Here is a 14,524-nt window from a genome sequence, read left to right as displayed (position 1 = left end):
CAGAAAGGGGCCTTTTAAAGATGTCATGCCCTTGATTCTGGCTGAATTTTTGGACATGTGAATATGTCTCTATATGATAAAAAAAAACATATGATCAAAAAAATGAAAAAGCTTACAGCACCTGGTATTCCCAGGCGGTCTCCCATCCAAGTACTAACCAGGCCCTACCCTACTTAGCTTCCGAGATCGGATGAGTTCAGGGTGGTAAGGCCGTAAGCCATTATTGTGTACAAAAAGGGGCATTTTAAAGATGTCATGCCCTTGATTCTGGTTGAATTTTTGGACATGTGAATATGTCTCTATATGATAAAAAAAAAACATATGATCAAAAAAAATGAAAAAGCTTACAGCACCTGGTATTCCCAGGCGGTCTCCCATCCAAGTACTAACCAGGCAAGACCCTGCTTAGCTTCCGAGATGGGACGAGATTGGGCGTGTTAAGGGTGGTATGGCCGTAAGCTGTTATTGTGTGCAGAAAGGGGCCTTTTAAAGATGTCATGCCCTTGATTCTGGCTGAATTTTTGGACATGTGAATATGTCTCTATATGATAAAAAAAAACATATGATCAAAAAAATGAAAAAGGTTACAGCACCTGGTATTCCCAGGCGGTCTCCCATCCAAGTACTAAGCAGGCCCGACCCTGCTTAGCTTCCGAGATCGGATGAGATCGGGTGTGTTCAGGGTGGTATGGACGTAAGCCATTATTGTGTGCAGACAGGGGTCTTTTAAAGATGTCATGCCCTTGATTCTGGCTGAATTTTTGGACATGTGAATATGTCTCTCTATGATAAAAAAAAACATATGATCAAAAAAATGAAAAAGCTTACAGCACCCAGTATTCCCAGGTGGTCTCCCATCCAAGTACTAACCAAGCCAGTCCCTGCTTAGCTTCCGAGATCAGGGGTGTTCAGGGTGGTATGGCCGTAAGCCATTATTGTGTGCAGAAAGGGGCCTTTTAAAGATGTCATGCCCTTGATTCTGGCTGAATTTTTGGACATGTGAATATGTCTCTATATGATAAAAAAAACATATGATCAAAAAAATGAAAAAGCTTACAGCACCTGGTTTTCCCAGGTGGTCTCCCATCCAAGTACTAACCAGGCCCGACCCTGCTTAGCTTCCGAGATCGGACGAGTTCAGGGTGGTATGGCCGTAAGTCATTAATGTGTGCAGAAAGGGGCATTTTAAAGATGTCATGCCCTTGATTCTGGTTGAATTTTTGGACATGTGAATATGTCTCTATATGATAAAAAAAAACCATATGATCAAAAAAAATGAAAAAGCTTACAGCACCTGGTATTCCCAGGCGGTCTCCCATCCAAGTACTAACCAGGCACGACCCTGCTTAGCTTCCGAGATGGGACGAGATCGGGCGTGTTAAGGGTGGTATGGCTGTAAGCCATTATTGTGTGCAGAAAGGGGCCTTTTAAAGATGTCATGCCCTTGATTCTGGCTGAATTTTTGGACATGTGAATATGTCTCTCTATGATAAAAAAAAAACATATGATCAAAAAAATGAAACAGCTTACAGCATCTGGTATTCCACAGGCGGTCTCCCATCCAAGTACTAACCAGGCCCGACCCTGCTTAGCTTCCGAGATCTGACGACATCGGGCGTGTTCAGGGTGGTATGGCCGTAAGCCATTATTGTGTGCAGAAAGGGGCCTTTTAAAGATGTCATGCCCTTGATTCTGGCTGAATTTTTGGACATGTGAATGTGTGTCTATATGATCAAAAAAACATATATGATCAAAAAAAATGAAAAAGCTTACAGCACCTGGTATTCCTAGGCGGTCTCCCATCCAAGTACTAACCAGGCCCGACCCTGCTTAGCTTCCGAGATCAGACGAGATCAGGCATGTTCAGGGTGGTATGGCCATAAGCCATTATTGTGTGCAGAAAGGGGCCTTTTAAAGATGTAATGCCCTTGATTCTGGCTGAATTTTTGGACATGTGAATATGTCTCTCTATGATAAAAAAAAAACATATGATCAAAAAAATGAAAAATTTTACAGCACCTGGTATTCCCAGGCGGTCTCCCATCCAAGTACTAACCAGGCGCAGCTTCCGAGATCGGATGAGATCAGGGTGGTATGGCCGTAAGCCATTATCGTGTGCAGAAAGGGGCCTTTTAAAGATGTCATGCCCTTGATTCTGACTGAATTTTTGGACATGTGAATATGTCTCTCTATGATAAAAAAAAAACATATGATCAAAAAAATGAAAAAGCTTACAGCACCTGGTATTCCCAGGCGGTCTCCCATCCAAGTACTAACCAGGCCCGACCCTGCTTAGCTTCCGAGATCGGACGAGATCAGGCGTGTTCAGGGTGGTATGGCCGTAAGCTGTTATTGTGTGCAGAAAGGGGCCTTTTAAAGATGTCATGCCCTTGATTCTGGCTGAATTTTTGGACATGTGAATATGTCTCTATATGATCAAAAAAAACATATGATCAAAAAAAATGAAAAAGCTTACAGCACCTGGTATTCCCAGGCGGTCTCCCATCCAAGTACTAACCAGGCGCAGCTTCCGAGATCGGATGAGATCAGGGTGGTATGGCCGTAAGCCATTATCGTGTGCAGAAAGGGGCCTTTTAAAGATGTCATGCCCTTGATTCTGACTGAATTTTTGGACATGTGAATATGTCTCTCTATGATAAAAAAAAAACATATGATCAAAAAAATGAAAAAGCTTACAGCACCTGGTATTCCCAGGCGGTCTCCCATCCAAGTACTAACCAGGCCCGACCCTGCTTAGCTTCCGAGATCGGACGAGATCAGGCGTGTTCAGGGTGGTATGGCCGTAAGCTGTTATTGTGTGCAGAAAGGGGCCTTTTAAAGATGTCATGCCCTTGATTCTGGCTGAATTTTTGGACATGTGAATATGTCTCTATATGATCAAAAAAAACATATGATCAAAAAAAATGAAAAAGCTTACAGCACCTGGTATTCCCAGGCGGTCTCCCATCCAAATACTAACCAGGCTCGACCCTGGTTAGCTTCCGAGATCGGACGAGATCGGGCGTGTTCAGGGTGGTATGGCCGTAAGCCATTATTGTGTGCAGAAAGGCGCCTTTTAAAGATGTCATGCCCTTGATTCTGGCTGAATTTTTGGACATGTGAATATGTCTCTATATGATAAAAAAAAAACATATGATCAAAAAAATGAAAAAGGTTACAGCCCCTGGTATTCCCAGGCGGTCTCCCATCCAAGTACTAACCAGGCCCGACCCTGCTTAGCTTCCGAGATCAGACGAGTTCAGGGTGGTATGGCCGTAAGCCATTATTCTGTGCAGAAAGGGGCCTTTTAAAGATTTCATGCCCTTGATTCTGGCTGAATTTTTGGACATGTGAATGTGTCTCTATATGATCAAAAAAAACATATGATCAAAAAAAATGAAAAAGCTTACAGCACCTGGTATTCCCAGGCGGTCTCCCATCCAAGTACTAAACAGGCCCGACCCTGGTTAGCTTCCGAGATCGGACGAGATCGGGCGTGTTCAGGGTGGTATGGCCGTAAGCCATTATTGTGTGCAGAAAGGGGCCTTTTAAAGATGTCATGCCCTTGATTCTGGCTGAATTTTTGGACATGTGAATATGTCTCTATATGATAAAAAAAAACATATGATCAAAAAAATGAAAAAGCTTACAGCACCTGGTATTCCCAGGCGGTCTCCCATCCAAGTACTAACCAGGCCCGACCCTGCTTAGCTTCCGAGATCGGACGAGATCGGGCGTGTTCAGGGTGGTATGGCCGTAAGCCATTATTGTGTGCAGACATGGGCCTTTTAAAGATGTCATGCCCTTGATTCTGGCTGAATTTTTGGACATGTGAATATGTCTCTATATGATAAAAAAAAACATATGATGAAAAAAATGAAAAAGTTTACAGCACCTGGTATTCCCAGGCGGTCTCCCATCCAAGTACTAACCAGGCCAGATGCTGCTTAGCTTCCGAGATAGGGCGTGTTCAGGGTGGTATGGCCGTAAGCCATTATTGTGTGCAGAAAGGGGCCTTTTAAAGATGTCATGCCCTTGATTCTGGCTGAATTTTTGGACATGTGAATATGTCTCTATATGATAAAAAAAAACATATGATCAAAAAAATGAAAAAGCTTACAGCACCTGGTTTTCCCAGGCGGTCTCCCATCCAAGTACTAACCAGGCCGGACCCTGATTAGCTTCCGAGATCTGACGAGTTCAGGGTGGTATGGCCGTAAGCCATTATTGTGTACAGAAAGGTGCCTTTTAAAGATGTCATGCCCTTGATTCTGGTTGAATTTTTGGACAAGTGAATATGTCTCTATATGATCAAAAAAATGAAAAAGCTTACAGCACCTGGTATTCCCAGGCGGTCTCCCATCCAAGTACTAAGCAGGCCTGACCCTGCTTAGCTTCCGAGATCTGACGGGTTCAGGGTGGTATGGCCATAAGCCATTATTGTGTGCAGAAAGGGGCCTTTTAAAGATGTCATGCCCTTGATTCTGGCTGAATTTTTGGACATGTGAATATGTCTCTATATGATAAAAAAAAACATATGATCAAAAAAATGAAAAAGCTTACAGCACCTGGTTTTCCCAGGTGGTCTCCCATCCAAGTACTAACCAGGCCCTACCCTGATTAGCTTCCGAGATCGGACGAGTTCAGGGTGGTATGGCCGTAAGCCATTATTGTGTGCAGAAAGGGGTCTTTTAAAGATGTCATGCCCTTGATTCTGGCTTAATTTTTGGACATGTGAATATGTCTCTATATGATAAAAAAAAAACATATGATCAAAAAAAATGAAAAAGCTTACAGCACCTGGTATTCCCAGGCGGTCTCCCATCCAAGTACTAACCAGGCAAGACCCTGCTTAGCTTCCGAGATGGGACGAGATCGGGCGTGTTAAGGGTGGTATGGCCGTAAGCTGTTATTGTGTGCAGAAAGGGGCCTTTTAAAGATGTCATGCCCTTGATTCTGGCTGAATTTTTGGACATGTGAATATGTCTCTATATGATAAAAAAAACATATGATCAAAAAAATGAAAAAGCTTACAGCACCTGGTTTTCCCAGGTTGTCTCCCATCCAAGTACTAACCAGGCCCGACCCTGCTTAGCTTCCGAGATCGGACGAGTTCAGGGTGGTATGGCCGTAAGCCATTATTGTGTGCAGAAAGGGGCCTTTTAAAGATGTCATGCCCTTGATTCTGGCTGAATTTTTGGACATGTGAATATGTCTCTATATGATAAAAAAAAACATATGATCAAAAAAATGAAAAAGCTTACAGCACCTGGTTTTCCCAGGCGGTCTCCCATCCAAGTACTAACCAGGCCCGACCCTGATTAGCTTCCGAGATCTGACGAGTTCAGGGTGGTATGGCCGTAAGCCATTATTGTGTACAGAAAGGTGCCTTTTAAAGATGTCATGCCCTTGATTCTGGTTGAATTTTTGGACAAGTGAATATGTCTCTATATGATCAAAAAAATGAAAAAGCTTACAGCACCTGGTATTCCCAGGCGGTCTCCCATCCAAGTACTAAGCAGGCCTGACCCTGCTTAGCTTCCGAGATCTGACGGGTTCAGGGTGGTATGGCCATAAGCCATTATTGTGTGCAGAAAGGGGCCTTTTAAAGATGTCATGCCCTTGATTCTGGCTGAATTTTTGGACATGTGAATATGTCTCTATATGATAAAAAAAAACATATGATCAAAAAAATGAAAAAGCTTACAGCACCTGGTTTTCCCAGGTGGTCTCCCATCCAAGTACTAACCAGGCCCTACCCTGATTAGCTTCCGAGATCGGACGAGTTCAGGGTGGTATGGCCGTAAGCCATTATTGTGTGTAGAAAGGGGTCTTTTAAAGATGTCATGCCCTTGATTCTGGCTTAATTTTTGGACATGTGAATATGTCTCTATATGATAAAAAAAAAACATATGATCAAAAAAAATGAAAAAGCTTACAGCACCTGGTATTCCCAGGCGGTCTCCCATCCAAGTACTAACCAGGCAAGACCCTGCTTAGCTTCCGAGATGGGACGAGATCGGGCGTGTTAAGGGTGGTATGGCCGTAAGCTGTTATTGTGTGCAGAAAGGGGCCTTTTAAAGATGTCATGCCCTTGATTCTGGCTGAATTTTTGGACATGTGAATATGTCTCTATATGATAAAAAAAACATATGATCAAAAAAATGAAAAAGCTTACAGCACCTGGTTTTCCCAGGTTGTCTCCCATCCAAGTACTAACCAGGCCCGACCCTGCTTAGCTTCCGAGATCGGACGAGTTCAGGGTGGTATGGCCGTAAGTCATTATTGTGTGCAGAAAGGGGCATTTTAAAGATGTCATGCCCTTGATTCTGGTTGAATTTTTGGACATGTGAATATGTCTCTATATGATCAAAAAAAACCATATGATCAAAAAAAATGAAAAAGCTTACAGCACCTGGTATTCCCAGGCGGTCTCCCATCCAAGTACTAACCAGGCACGACCCTGCTTAGCTTCCGAGATGGGACGAGATCGGGCGTGTTAAGGGTGGTATAGCCGTAAGCCATTATTGTGTGCAGAAAGGGGCCTTTTAAAGATGTCATGCCCTTGATTCTGGCTGAATTTTTGGACATGTGAATATGTCTCTCTATGATAAAAAAAAAACATATGATCAAAAAAATGAAAAAGCTTACAGCACCTGGTATTCCCAGGCGGTCTCCCATCCAAGTACTAACCAGGCACGACCCTGCTTAGCTTCCGAGATGGGACGAGATCGGGCGTGTTAAGGGTGGTATGGCCGTAAGCCATTATTGTGTGCAGAAAGGGGCCTTTTAAAGATGTCATGCCCTTGATTCTGGCTGAATTTTTGGACATGTGAATATGTCTCTCTATGATAAAAAAAAAACATATGATCAAAAAAATGAAACAGCTTACAGCATCTGGTATTCCACAGGCGGTCTCCCATCCAAGTACTAACCAGGCCCGACCCTGCTTAGCTTCCGAGATCGGACGACATCGGGCGTGTTCAGGGTGGTATGGCCGTAAGCCATTATTGTGTGCAGAAAGGGGCCTTTTAAAGATGTCATGCCCTTGATTCTGTCTGAATTTTTGGACATGTGAATGTGTGTCTATATGATCAAAAAAACATATGATCAAAAAAAATGAAAAAGCTTACAGCACCTGGTATTCCTAGGCGGTCTCCCATCCAAGTACTAACCAGGCCCCACCCTGCTTAGCTTCCGAGATCAGACGAGATCAGGCATGTTCAGGGTGGTATGGCCATAAGCCATTATTGTGTGCAGAAAGGGGCCTTTTAAAGATGTCATGCCCTTGATTCTGGCTGAATTTTTGGACATGTGAATATGTCTCTCTATGATAAAAAAAAAACATATGATCAAAAAAATGAAAAATTTTACAGCACCTGGTATTCCCAGGCGGTCTCCCATCCAAGTACTAACCAGGCCCAGCTTCCGAGATCGGATGAGATCAGGGTGGTATGGCCGTAAGCCATTATCGTGTGCAGAAAGGGGCCTTTTAAAGATGTCATGCCCTTGATTCTGACTGAATTTTTGGACATGTGAATATGTCTCTCTATGATAAAAAAAAAACATATGATCAAAAAAATGAAAAAGCTTACAGCACCTGGTATTCCCAGGCGGTCTCCCATCCAAGTACTAACCAGGCACGACCCTGCTTAGCTTCCGAGATCGGACGAGATCGGGCGTGTTAAGGGTGCTATGGCCGTAAGCCGTTATTGTGTGCAGAAAGAGGCCTTTTAAAGATGTCATGCCCTTGATTCTGGCTTAATTTTTGGACATGTGAATATGTCACTATATGATAAAAAAAAAACATATGATCAAAAAAATGAAAAAGCTTACAGCACCTGGTATTCCCAGGCGGTCTCCCATCCAAGTACTAACCAGGCCCGACCCTGCTTAGCTTCCGAGATCGGACGAGATCAGGCGTGTTCAGGGTGGTATGGCCGTAAGCTGTTATTGTGTGCAGAAAGGGGCCTTTTAAAGATGTCATGCCCTTGATTCTGACTGAATTTTTGGACATGTGAATATGTCTCTATATGATCAAAAAAAACATATGATCAAAAAAAATGAAAAAGCTTACAGCACCTGGTATTCCCAGGCGGTCTCCCATCCAAATACTAACCAGGCTCGACCCTGGTTAGCTTCCGAGATCGGACGAGATCGGGCGTGTTCAGGGTGGTATGGCCGTAAGCCATTATTGTGTGCAGAAAGGCGCCTTTTAAAGATGTCATGCCCTTGATTCTGGCTGAATTTTTGGACATGTGAATATGTCTCTATATGATCAAAAAAAAACATATGATCAAAAAAATGAAAAAGGTTACAGCACCTGGTATTCCCAGGCGGTCTCCCATCCAAGTACTAACCAGGCCCGACCCTGCTTAGCTTCCGAGATCAGACGAGTTCAGGGTGGTATGGCCGTAAGCCATTATTCTGTGCAGAAAGGGGCCTTTTAAAGATTTCATGCCCTTGATTCTGGCTGAATTTTTGGACATGTGAATGTGTCTCTATATGATCAAAAAAAAGATATGATCAAAAAAAATGAAAAAGCTTACAGCACCTGGTATTCCCAGGCGGTCTCCCATCCAAGTACTAAACAGGCCCGACCCTGGTTAGCTTCCGAGATCGGACGAGATCGGGCGTGTTCAGGGTGGTATGGCCGTAAGCCATTATTGTGTGCAGAAAGGGGCCTTTTAAAGATGTCATGCCCTTGATTCTGGCTGAATTTTTGGACATGTGAATATGTCTCTATATGATAAAAAAAAACATATGATCAAAAAAATGAAAAAGCTTACAGCACCTGGTATTCCCAGGCGGTCTCCCATCCAAGTACTAACCAGGCCCGACCCTGCTTAGCTTCCGAGATCGGACGAGATCGGGCGTGTTCAGGGTGGTATGGCCGTAAGCTATTATTGTGTGCAGACATGGGCCTTTTAAAGATGTCATGCCCTTGATTCTGGCTGAATTTTTGGACATGTGAATATGTCTCTATATGATAAAAAAAAACATATGATGAAAAAAATGAAAAAGTTTACAGCACCTGGTATTCCCAGGCGGTCTCCCATCCAAGTACTAACCAGGCCAGACGCTGCTTAGCTTCCGAGATCGGGCGTGTTCAGGGTGGTATGGCCGTAAGCCATTATTGTGTGCAGAAAGGGGCCTTTTAAAGATGTCATGCCCTTGATTCTGGCTGAATTTTTGGACATGTGAATATGTCTCTATATGATAAAAAAAAACATATGATCAAAAAAATGAAAAAGCTTACAGCACCTGGTTTTCCCAGGCGGTCTCCCATCCAAGTACTAACCAGGCCCGACCCTGATTAGCTTCCGAGATCTGACGAGTTCAGGGTGGTATGGCCGTAAGCCATTATTGTGTACAGAAAGGTGCCTTTTAAAGATGTCATGCCCTTGATTCTGGTTGAATTTTTGGACAAGTGAATATGTCTCTATATGATCAAAAAAATGAAAAAGCTTACAGCACCTGGTATTCCCAGGCGGTCTCCCATCCAAGTACTAAGCAGGCCTGACCCTGCTTAGCTTCCGAGATCTGACGGGTTCAGGGTGGTATGGCCATAAGCCATTATTGTGTGCAGAAAGGGGCCTTTTAAAGATGTCATGCCCTTGATTCTGGCTGAATTTTTGGACATGTGAATATGTCTCTATATGATAAAAAAAAACATATGATCAAAAAAATGAAAAAGCTTACAGCACCTGGTTTTCCCAGGTGGTCTCCCATCCAAGTACTAACCAGGCCCTACCCTGATTAGCTTCCGAGATCGGACGAGTTCAGGGTGGTATGGCCGTAAGCCATTATTGTGTGCAGAAAGGGGTCTTTTAAAGATGTCATGCCCTTGATTCTGGCTGAATTTTTGGACATGTGAATATGTCTCTATATGATAAAAAAAAAACACATGATCAAAAAAATGAAAAAGCTTACAGCACCTGGTATTCCCAGGCGGTCTCCCATCCAAGTACTAACCAGGCCAGACCCTGCTTAGCTTCCGAGATTGGACGAGATTGGGCGTATTCATGGTGGTATGGCTGTAAGCCATTATTGTGTGCAGACAGGGGCCTTTTAAAGATGTCATGCCCTTGATTCTGGCTGAATTTTTGGACATGTGAATATGTCTCTCTATGATAAAAAAAAAACATATGATCAAAAAAATGAAAAAGCTTACAGCACCTGGTATTCCCAGGCGGTCTCCCATCCAAGTACTAACCAGGCCCGACCCTGCTTCGCTTCCGAGATCGGACGAGTTCAGGGTGGTATTGCCGTAAGCCATTATTGTGTGCAGACAGGGGCCTTTTAAAGATATCATGCCCTTGATTCTGGCTTAATTTTTGGACATGTGAATATGTCTCTCTATGATAAAAAAAAACATATGATCAAAAAAATGAAAAAGCTTACAGCAGCTGGTATTCCCAGGCGGTCTCCCATCCAAGTACTAACCAGGCCTGACCCTGCTTAGCTTCCGAGATCCGACTAGTTCAGGGTTGTATTGCCGTAAGCCATTATTGTGTGCTGAAAGGGGCCTTTTAAAGATGTCATGCCCTTGATTCTGGCTGAATTTTTGGACATGTGAATATGTCTCTATATGATAAAAAAAAAACATATGATCAAAAAAATGAAAAAGCTTACAGCACCTGGTATTCCCAGGCGGTCTCCCATCCAAGTACTAACCAGACCCGACCCTGCTTAGCTTCCGAGATCGGACGAGATCGGGCGTGTTCAGGGTGGTATGGCCGTAAGCCATTATTGTGTGCAGAAAGGGGCCTTTTAAAGATGTCATGCCCTTGATTCTGGCTGAATTTTTGGACATGTGAATATGTCTCTCTATGATAAAAAAAACATGTGATCAAAAAAATGAAAAAGCTTACAGGACATGGTATTCCCAGGCGGTCTCCCATCCAAGCACTAACCAGGCACGACCCTGCTTAGCTTCCGAGATCGGACGAGATCGGGCGTGTTAAGGGTGCTATGGCCGTAAGCCGTTATTGTGTGCAGAAAGGGGCCTTTTAAAGATGTCATGCCCTTGATTCTGGCTTAATTTTTGGACATGTGAATATGTCTCTATATGATAAAAAAAAAACATATGATCAAAAAAATGAAAAAGCTTACAGCACCTGGTATTCCCAGGCGTTCTCCCATCCAAGTACTAACCAGGCCCGACCCTGCTTAGCTTCCGAGATCGGACGATTTCAGGGTGGTATTGCCGTAAGCCATTATTGTGTACAGACAGGGGCCTTTTAAAGATGTCATGCCCTTGATTCTGGCTGAATTTTTGGACATGTGAATATGTCTCTCTATCATAAAAAAAAAACATATGATCAAAAAAATGAAACAGCTTACAGCATCTGGTATTCCACAGGCAGTCTCCCATCCAAGTACTAACCAGGCCCGACCCTGCTTAGATTCCGAGATCGGACGACATCGGGCGTGTTCAGGGTGGTATGGCCGTAAGCCATTATTGTGTGCAGAAAGGGGCCTTTTAAAGATGTCATGCCCTTGATTCTGGCTGAATTTTTGGACATGTGAATATGTCTCTATATGATAAAAAAAAAACATATGATCAAAAATATGAAAAAGCTTACAGCACCTGGTATTCCTAGGCGGTCTCCCATCCAATTACTAACCAGGCCCGACCCTGCTTAGCTTCCGAGATCGGACGAGATCAGGCATGTTCAGGGCGGTATGGCCATAAGCTGTTATTGTGTGCAGACAGGGGCCTTTTAAAGATGTCATGCCCTTGAGTCTGGCTGAATTTTTGGACATGTGAATATGTCTCTATATGATAAAAAAAAACATATGATCAAAAAAAATTAAAAAGCTTACAGCACCTGGTATTCCCAGGCGGTCTCCCATCCAAGTACTAACCAGGCCCGAACCTGCTTAGCTTCCGAGATCGGACGAGATCGGGCGTGTTCAGGGTGGTATGGCCGTAAGCCATTATTGTGTGCAGAAAGGGGCCTTTTAAAGATGTCATGCCCTTGATTCTGGCTGAATTTTTGGACATGTGAATATGTCTCTATATGATAAAAAAAAAAACATATGATCAAAAATATGAAAAAGCTTACAGCACCTGGTATTCGCAGGCGGCCTCCCATCCAAGTACTAACCAGGCCCTACCCTACTTAGCTTCCGAGATCGGACGAGTTCAGGGTGGTATGGCCGTAAGCCATTATTGTGTGCAGAAAGGGGCCTTTTAAAGATGTCATGCCCTTGATTCTGGCTGAATTTTTGGACATGTGAATATGTCTCTATATGACAAAAAAAAAACATATGATCAAAAAAAATGAAAAAGCTTACAGCACCTGGTATTCCCAGGCGGTGTCCCATCCAAATACTAACCAGGCCCGACCCTGCTTAGCTTCCGAGATCGGGCGTGTTCAGGGTGGTATGACCGTAAGCCATTATTGTGTGCAGACAGGGGCCTTTTAAAGATGTCATGCCCTTGATTCTGGCTGAATTTTTGGACATGTGAATATGTCTCTATGATAAAAAAAAAACATATGATCAAAAAAATGAAAAAGCTTACAGCACCTGGTATTCCCAGGCGGTCTCCCATCCAAGTACTAACCAGGCCCGACCCTGCTTAGCTTCCGAGATCGGACGAGATCGGGCGTGTTCAGGGTGGTATGGCCGTAAGCCATTATTGTGTGCAGAAAGGGTCCTTTTAAAGATGTCATGCCCTTGATTCTGGCTGAATTTTTGGACATGTGAATATGTCTCTATGATAAAAAAAAAACATATGATCAAAAAAATGAAAAAGCTTACAGCACCTGGTATTCCCAGGCGGTCTCCCATCCAAGTACTAACCAGGCCCGACCCTGCTTGGCTTCCGAGATCGGACGAGATCGGGCGTGTTCAGGGTGGTATGGCCGTAAGCCATTATTGTGTGCAGAAAGGGTCCTTTTAAAGATGTCATGCCCTTGATTCTGGCTGAATTTTTTGACATGTGAATATGTCTCTATATGATAAAAAAAAAAACATATGATCAAAAATATGAAAAAGCTTACAGCACCTGGTATTCGCAGGCGGCCTCCCATCCAAGTACTAACCAGGCCCTAACCTACTTAGCTTCCGAGATCGGACGAGTTCAGGGTGGTATGGCCGTAAGCCATTATTGTGTGCAGAAAGGGGCCTTTTAAAGATGTCATGCCCTTGATTCTGGCTGAATTTTTGGACATGTGAATATGTCTCTATATGACAAAAAAAAAACATATGATCAAAAAAAATGAAAAAGCTTACAGCACCTGGTATTCCCAGGCGGTCTCCCATCCAAGTACTAACCAGGCCCAACCCTGCTTAGCTTCCGAGATCGGGCGTGTTCAGGGTGGTATGACCGTAAGCCATTATTGTGTGCAGACAGGGGCCTTTTAAAGATGTCATGCCCTTGATTCTGGCTGAATTTTTGGACATGTGAATATGTCTCTACATGATAAAAAAAAACATATGATCAAAAAAATGAAAACTTACAGCACCTGGTATTCCTAGGTGGTCTCCCATCCAAGTACTAACCAGGCCCGACCCTGCTTAGCTTCCGAGATCGGACGAGATCAGGCGTGTTCAGGGTGGTATGGCCGTAAGCCATTATTGTGTGCAGACAGGGGCCTTTTAAAGATGTCATGCCCTTGATTCTGGCTGATTTTTGGAGATGTGAATATGTCTCTATATGATAAAAAAAAACATATGGTCAAAAAAAATGAAAAAGCTTACAGCACCTGGTATTCCCAGGGGGTCTCCCATCCAAGTACTAACCAGGCTCGACCCTGCTTAGCTTCCGAGATCGGACGAGATCGGCGTGTTCAGGGTGGTATGGCCGTAAGCCATTATTGTGTGCAGAAAGGGGCCTTTTAAACATGTCATGCCCTCGATTCTGGCTGAATTTTTGGACATGTGAATATGTCTCTATATGATCAAAAAAAAACATATGATCAAAAAAATGAAAAAGCTTACAGCACCTCGTATTCCCAGATGGTCTCCCATCCAAGTACTAACCAGGCCCGATCCTGCTTAGGTTTCGAGATCGGGCGTGTTCAGGGTTGTATGGCCGTAAGCCATTATTGTGTGCAGACAGGGGTCTTTTAAAGATGTCATGCCCTTGATTCTGGCTGAATTTTTGGACATGTGAATATGTCTCTCTATGATAAAAAAAAACATATGATCAAAAAAATGAAAAAGCTTACAGCACCTGGTATTCCCAGGCGGTCTCCCATCCAAGTACTAACCAGGCCCGACCCTGCTTAGCTTCCGAGATCAGACGAGATCGGGCATGTTCAGGGTGGTATGGCTGTAAGCCATTATTGTGTGCAGAAAGGGGCCTTTTAAAGATGTCATGCCCTTGATTCTGGTTGAATTTTTGGTCAAGTGAATATGTCTCTATATGATCAAAAAAATGAAAAAGCTTACAGCACCTGGTATTCCCAGGCGGTCTCCCATCAAAGTACTAAACAGGCCCGACCCTGCTTAGCTTCCTAGATCGGACGAGATCAGGCGTGTTCAGGGTGGTATGGCCGTAAGCCGTTAT

The 14,524-nt window shown here is 43.6% G+C and overlaps 29 non-coding genes and 31 pseudogenes across 29 annotated transcripts; all 60 read right to left on the bottom strand.

Moving 5' to 3' along the window:
• Nucleotides 1-109: 109 nt before the first annotated feature.
• On the bottom strand, nucleotides 110-218 carry LOC132995017 (5S ribosomal RNA; annotated as a pseudogene).
• A 123-nt stretch (nucleotides 219-341) lies between these two features.
• LOC132995034 (5S ribosomal RNA) lies at nucleotides 342-460 on the bottom strand (annotated as a pseudogene).
• Nucleotides 461-581: 121 nt separating this feature from the next.
• Nucleotides 582-700, bottom strand: LOC132994859 (5S ribosomal RNA). Its single transcript, XR_009676875.1, has one exon. It is a non-coding gene; the product is annotated as a 5S ribosomal RNA (ribosomal RNA).
• Nucleotides 701-821: 121 nt separating this feature from the next.
• Nucleotides 822-930, bottom strand: LOC132995143 (5S ribosomal RNA; annotated as a pseudogene).
• A 120-nt stretch (nucleotides 931-1,050) lies between these two features.
• On the bottom strand, nucleotides 1,051-1,159 carry LOC132995010 (5S ribosomal RNA; annotated as a pseudogene).
• A 123-nt stretch (nucleotides 1,160-1,282) lies between these two features.
• Nucleotides 1,283-1,401, bottom strand: LOC132994928 (5S ribosomal RNA). Its single transcript, XR_009676941.1, has one exon. It is a non-coding gene; the product is annotated as a 5S ribosomal RNA (ribosomal RNA).
• A 122-nt stretch (nucleotides 1,402-1,523) lies between these two features.
• On the bottom strand, nucleotides 1,524-1,643 carry LOC132994964 (5S ribosomal RNA). The gene has a single exon (XR_009676974.1). It is a non-coding gene; the product is annotated as a 5S ribosomal RNA (ribosomal RNA).
• A 123-nt stretch (nucleotides 1,644-1,766) lies between these two features.
• Nucleotides 1,767-1,885, bottom strand: LOC132994851 (5S ribosomal RNA). The gene has a single exon (XR_009676867.1). It is a non-coding gene; the product is annotated as a 5S ribosomal RNA (ribosomal RNA).
• A 343-nt stretch (nucleotides 1,886-2,228) lies between these two features.
• Nucleotides 2,229-2,347, bottom strand: LOC132994709 (5S ribosomal RNA). Its single transcript, XR_009676730.1, has one exon. It is a non-coding gene; the product is annotated as a 5S ribosomal RNA (ribosomal RNA).
• Nucleotides 2,348-2,469: 122 nt separating this feature from the next.
• On the bottom strand, nucleotides 2,470-2,568 carry LOC132994685 (5S ribosomal RNA; annotated as a pseudogene).
• Nucleotides 2,569-2,690: 122 nt separating this feature from the next.
• On the bottom strand, nucleotides 2,691-2,809 carry LOC132994707 (5S ribosomal RNA). Its single transcript, XR_009676728.1, has one exon. It is a non-coding gene; the product is annotated as a 5S ribosomal RNA (ribosomal RNA).
• Nucleotides 2,810-2,931: 122 nt separating this feature from the next.
• On the bottom strand, nucleotides 2,932-3,050 carry LOC132994883 (5S ribosomal RNA). The gene has a single exon (XR_009676897.1). It is a non-coding gene; the product is annotated as a 5S ribosomal RNA (ribosomal RNA).
• A 122-nt stretch (nucleotides 3,051-3,172) lies between these two features.
• LOC132995125 (5S ribosomal RNA) lies at nucleotides 3,173-3,281 on the bottom strand (annotated as a pseudogene).
• A 122-nt stretch (nucleotides 3,282-3,403) lies between these two features.
• Nucleotides 3,404-3,522, bottom strand: LOC132994785 (5S ribosomal RNA). The gene has a single exon (XR_009676803.1). It is a non-coding gene; the product is annotated as a 5S ribosomal RNA (ribosomal RNA).
• Nucleotides 3,523-3,643: 121 nt separating this feature from the next.
• On the bottom strand, nucleotides 3,644-3,762 carry LOC132994842 (5S ribosomal RNA). The gene has a single exon (XR_009676858.1). It is a non-coding gene; the product is annotated as a 5S ribosomal RNA (ribosomal RNA).
• Nucleotides 3,763-3,883: 121 nt separating this feature from the next.
• On the bottom strand, nucleotides 3,884-3,992 carry LOC132995224 (5S ribosomal RNA; annotated as a pseudogene).
• Nucleotides 3,993-4,113: 121 nt separating this feature from the next.
• LOC132995174 (5S ribosomal RNA) lies at nucleotides 4,114-4,222 on the bottom strand (annotated as a pseudogene).
• Nucleotides 4,223-4,326: 104 nt separating this feature from the next.
• LOC132995180 (5S ribosomal RNA) lies at nucleotides 4,327-4,435 on the bottom strand (annotated as a pseudogene).
• A 121-nt stretch (nucleotides 4,436-4,556) lies between these two features.
• On the bottom strand, nucleotides 4,557-4,665 carry LOC132995000 (5S ribosomal RNA; annotated as a pseudogene).
• Nucleotides 4,666-4,788: 123 nt separating this feature from the next.
• LOC132994977 (5S ribosomal RNA) lies at nucleotides 4,789-4,907 on the bottom strand (annotated as a pseudogene).
• Nucleotides 4,908-5,027: 120 nt separating this feature from the next.
• Nucleotides 5,028-5,136, bottom strand: LOC132995064 (5S ribosomal RNA; annotated as a pseudogene).
• A 121-nt stretch (nucleotides 5,137-5,257) lies between these two features.
• LOC132995084 (5S ribosomal RNA) lies at nucleotides 5,258-5,366 on the bottom strand (annotated as a pseudogene).
• A 104-nt stretch (nucleotides 5,367-5,470) lies between these two features.
• On the bottom strand, nucleotides 5,471-5,579 carry LOC132995179 (5S ribosomal RNA; annotated as a pseudogene).
• A 121-nt stretch (nucleotides 5,580-5,700) lies between these two features.
• LOC132994999 (5S ribosomal RNA) lies at nucleotides 5,701-5,809 on the bottom strand (annotated as a pseudogene).
• A 123-nt stretch (nucleotides 5,810-5,932) lies between these two features.
• Nucleotides 5,933-6,051, bottom strand: LOC132994976 (5S ribosomal RNA; annotated as a pseudogene).
• A 120-nt stretch (nucleotides 6,052-6,171) lies between these two features.
• On the bottom strand, nucleotides 6,172-6,280 carry LOC132995124 (5S ribosomal RNA; annotated as a pseudogene).
• Nucleotides 6,281-6,403: 123 nt separating this feature from the next.
• Nucleotides 6,404-6,522, bottom strand: LOC132994943 (5S ribosomal RNA). The gene has a single exon (XR_009676955.1). It is a non-coding gene; the product is annotated as a 5S ribosomal RNA (ribosomal RNA).
• A 122-nt stretch (nucleotides 6,523-6,644) lies between these two features.
• Nucleotides 6,645-6,763, bottom strand: LOC132994926 (5S ribosomal RNA). The gene has a single exon (XR_009676938.1). It is a non-coding gene; the product is annotated as a 5S ribosomal RNA (ribosomal RNA).
• Nucleotides 6,764-6,885: 122 nt separating this feature from the next.
• On the bottom strand, nucleotides 6,886-7,005 carry LOC132994953 (5S ribosomal RNA). The gene has a single exon (XR_009676965.1). It is a non-coding gene; the product is annotated as a 5S ribosomal RNA (ribosomal RNA).
• Nucleotides 7,006-7,126: 121 nt separating this feature from the next.
• LOC132994870 (5S ribosomal RNA) lies at nucleotides 7,127-7,245 on the bottom strand. Its single transcript, XR_009676885.1, has one exon. It is a non-coding gene; the product is annotated as a 5S ribosomal RNA (ribosomal RNA).
• Nucleotides 7,246-7,367: 122 nt separating this feature from the next.
• LOC132994692 (5S ribosomal RNA) lies at nucleotides 7,368-7,466 on the bottom strand (annotated as a pseudogene).
• A 122-nt stretch (nucleotides 7,467-7,588) lies between these two features.
• Nucleotides 7,589-7,707, bottom strand: LOC132994767 (5S ribosomal RNA). The gene has a single exon (XR_009676786.1). It is a non-coding gene; the product is annotated as a 5S ribosomal RNA (ribosomal RNA).
• A 122-nt stretch (nucleotides 7,708-7,829) lies between these two features.
• On the bottom strand, nucleotides 7,830-7,948 carry LOC132994706 (5S ribosomal RNA). The gene has a single exon (XR_009676727.1). It is a non-coding gene; the product is annotated as a 5S ribosomal RNA (ribosomal RNA).
• Nucleotides 7,949-8,070: 122 nt separating this feature from the next.
• LOC132994882 (5S ribosomal RNA) lies at nucleotides 8,071-8,189 on the bottom strand. The gene has a single exon (XR_009676896.1). It is a non-coding gene; the product is annotated as a 5S ribosomal RNA (ribosomal RNA).
• A 122-nt stretch (nucleotides 8,190-8,311) lies between these two features.
• Nucleotides 8,312-8,420, bottom strand: LOC132995066 (5S ribosomal RNA; annotated as a pseudogene).
• Nucleotides 8,421-8,542: 122 nt separating this feature from the next.
• Nucleotides 8,543-8,661, bottom strand: LOC132994783 (5S ribosomal RNA). Its single transcript, XR_009676801.1, has one exon. It is a non-coding gene; the product is annotated as a 5S ribosomal RNA (ribosomal RNA).
• Nucleotides 8,662-8,782: 121 nt separating this feature from the next.
• LOC132994831 (5S ribosomal RNA) lies at nucleotides 8,783-8,901 on the bottom strand. The gene has a single exon (XR_009676847.1). It is a non-coding gene; the product is annotated as a 5S ribosomal RNA (ribosomal RNA).
• Nucleotides 8,902-9,022: 121 nt separating this feature from the next.
• Nucleotides 9,023-9,131, bottom strand: LOC132995088 (5S ribosomal RNA; annotated as a pseudogene).
• Nucleotides 9,132-9,252: 121 nt separating this feature from the next.
• On the bottom strand, nucleotides 9,253-9,361 carry LOC132995083 (5S ribosomal RNA; annotated as a pseudogene).
• Nucleotides 9,362-9,465: 104 nt separating this feature from the next.
• Nucleotides 9,466-9,574, bottom strand: LOC132995177 (5S ribosomal RNA; annotated as a pseudogene).
• A 121-nt stretch (nucleotides 9,575-9,695) lies between these two features.
• On the bottom strand, nucleotides 9,696-9,804 carry LOC132994998 (5S ribosomal RNA; annotated as a pseudogene).
• A 122-nt stretch (nucleotides 9,805-9,926) lies between these two features.
• On the bottom strand, nucleotides 9,927-10,045 carry LOC132994959 (5S ribosomal RNA). The gene has a single exon (XR_009676970.1). It is a non-coding gene; the product is annotated as a 5S ribosomal RNA (ribosomal RNA).
• A 122-nt stretch (nucleotides 10,046-10,167) lies between these two features.
• Nucleotides 10,168-10,276, bottom strand: LOC132995032 (5S ribosomal RNA; annotated as a pseudogene).
• Nucleotides 10,277-10,628: 352 nt separating this feature from the next.
• Nucleotides 10,629-10,747, bottom strand: LOC132994729 (5S ribosomal RNA). The gene has a single exon (XR_009676750.1). It is a non-coding gene; the product is annotated as a 5S ribosomal RNA (ribosomal RNA).
• Nucleotides 10,748-10,867: 120 nt separating this feature from the next.
• Nucleotides 10,868-10,986, bottom strand: LOC132994966 (5S ribosomal RNA). The gene has a single exon (XR_009676975.1). It is a non-coding gene; the product is annotated as a 5S ribosomal RNA (ribosomal RNA).
• Nucleotides 10,987-11,108: 122 nt separating this feature from the next.
• LOC132995069 (5S ribosomal RNA) lies at nucleotides 11,109-11,217 on the bottom strand (annotated as a pseudogene).
• A 122-nt stretch (nucleotides 11,218-11,339) lies between these two features.
• LOC132995048 (5S ribosomal RNA) lies at nucleotides 11,340-11,459 on the bottom strand (annotated as a pseudogene).
• Nucleotides 11,460-11,581: 122 nt separating this feature from the next.
• Nucleotides 11,582-11,700, bottom strand: LOC132994908 (5S ribosomal RNA). Its single transcript, XR_009676921.1, has one exon. It is a non-coding gene; the product is annotated as a 5S ribosomal RNA (ribosomal RNA).
• Nucleotides 11,701-11,822: 122 nt separating this feature from the next.
• LOC132994759 (5S ribosomal RNA) lies at nucleotides 11,823-11,941 on the bottom strand. Its single transcript, XR_009676779.1, has one exon. It is a non-coding gene; the product is annotated as a 5S ribosomal RNA (ribosomal RNA).
• Nucleotides 11,942-12,064: 123 nt separating this feature from the next.
• On the bottom strand, nucleotides 12,065-12,173 carry LOC132995070 (5S ribosomal RNA; annotated as a pseudogene).
• Nucleotides 12,174-12,296: 123 nt separating this feature from the next.
• Nucleotides 12,297-12,405, bottom strand: LOC132994989 (5S ribosomal RNA; annotated as a pseudogene).
• A 120-nt stretch (nucleotides 12,406-12,525) lies between these two features.
• Nucleotides 12,526-12,644, bottom strand: LOC132994819 (5S ribosomal RNA). The gene has a single exon (XR_009676835.1). It is a non-coding gene; the product is annotated as a 5S ribosomal RNA (ribosomal RNA).
• A 120-nt stretch (nucleotides 12,645-12,764) lies between these two features.
• On the bottom strand, nucleotides 12,765-12,883 carry LOC132995189 (5S ribosomal RNA). The gene has a single exon (XR_009676999.1). It is a non-coding gene; the product is annotated as a 5S ribosomal RNA (ribosomal RNA).
• A 123-nt stretch (nucleotides 12,884-13,006) lies between these two features.
• LOC132995145 (5S ribosomal RNA) lies at nucleotides 13,007-13,115 on the bottom strand (annotated as a pseudogene).
• Nucleotides 13,116-13,238: 123 nt separating this feature from the next.
• Nucleotides 13,239-13,347, bottom strand: LOC132994930 (5S ribosomal RNA; annotated as a pseudogene).
• A 119-nt stretch (nucleotides 13,348-13,466) lies between these two features.
• Nucleotides 13,467-13,585, bottom strand: LOC132994800 (5S ribosomal RNA). The gene has a single exon (XR_009676818.1). It is a non-coding gene; the product is annotated as a 5S ribosomal RNA (ribosomal RNA).
• A 121-nt stretch (nucleotides 13,586-13,706) lies between these two features.
• On the bottom strand, nucleotides 13,707-13,824 carry LOC132994892 (5S ribosomal RNA). The gene has a single exon (XR_009676906.1). It is a non-coding gene; the product is annotated as a 5S ribosomal RNA (ribosomal RNA).
• A 122-nt stretch (nucleotides 13,825-13,946) lies between these two features.
• Nucleotides 13,947-14,055, bottom strand: LOC132995225 (5S ribosomal RNA; annotated as a pseudogene).
• Nucleotides 14,056-14,176: 121 nt separating this feature from the next.
• Nucleotides 14,177-14,295, bottom strand: LOC132994727 (5S ribosomal RNA). Its single transcript, XR_009676748.1, has one exon. It is a non-coding gene; the product is annotated as a 5S ribosomal RNA (ribosomal RNA).
• A 104-nt stretch (nucleotides 14,296-14,399) lies between these two features.
• On the bottom strand, nucleotides 14,400-14,518 carry LOC132994891 (5S ribosomal RNA). The gene has a single exon (XR_009676905.1). It is a non-coding gene; the product is annotated as a 5S ribosomal RNA (ribosomal RNA).
• Between the last annotated feature and the right edge of the window lie 6 nt (nucleotides 14,519-14,524).

This window comes from Labrus mixtus, chromosome 19, assembly GCF_963584025.1.
Source record: "Labrus mixtus chromosome 19, fLabMix1.1, whole genome shotgun sequence".
Lineage (NCBI taxonomy): Eukaryota > Metazoa > Chordata > Actinopteri > Labriformes > Labridae > Labrus > Labrus mixtus.
This window is presented reverse-complemented; position numbering and strand designations above follow the sequence as displayed.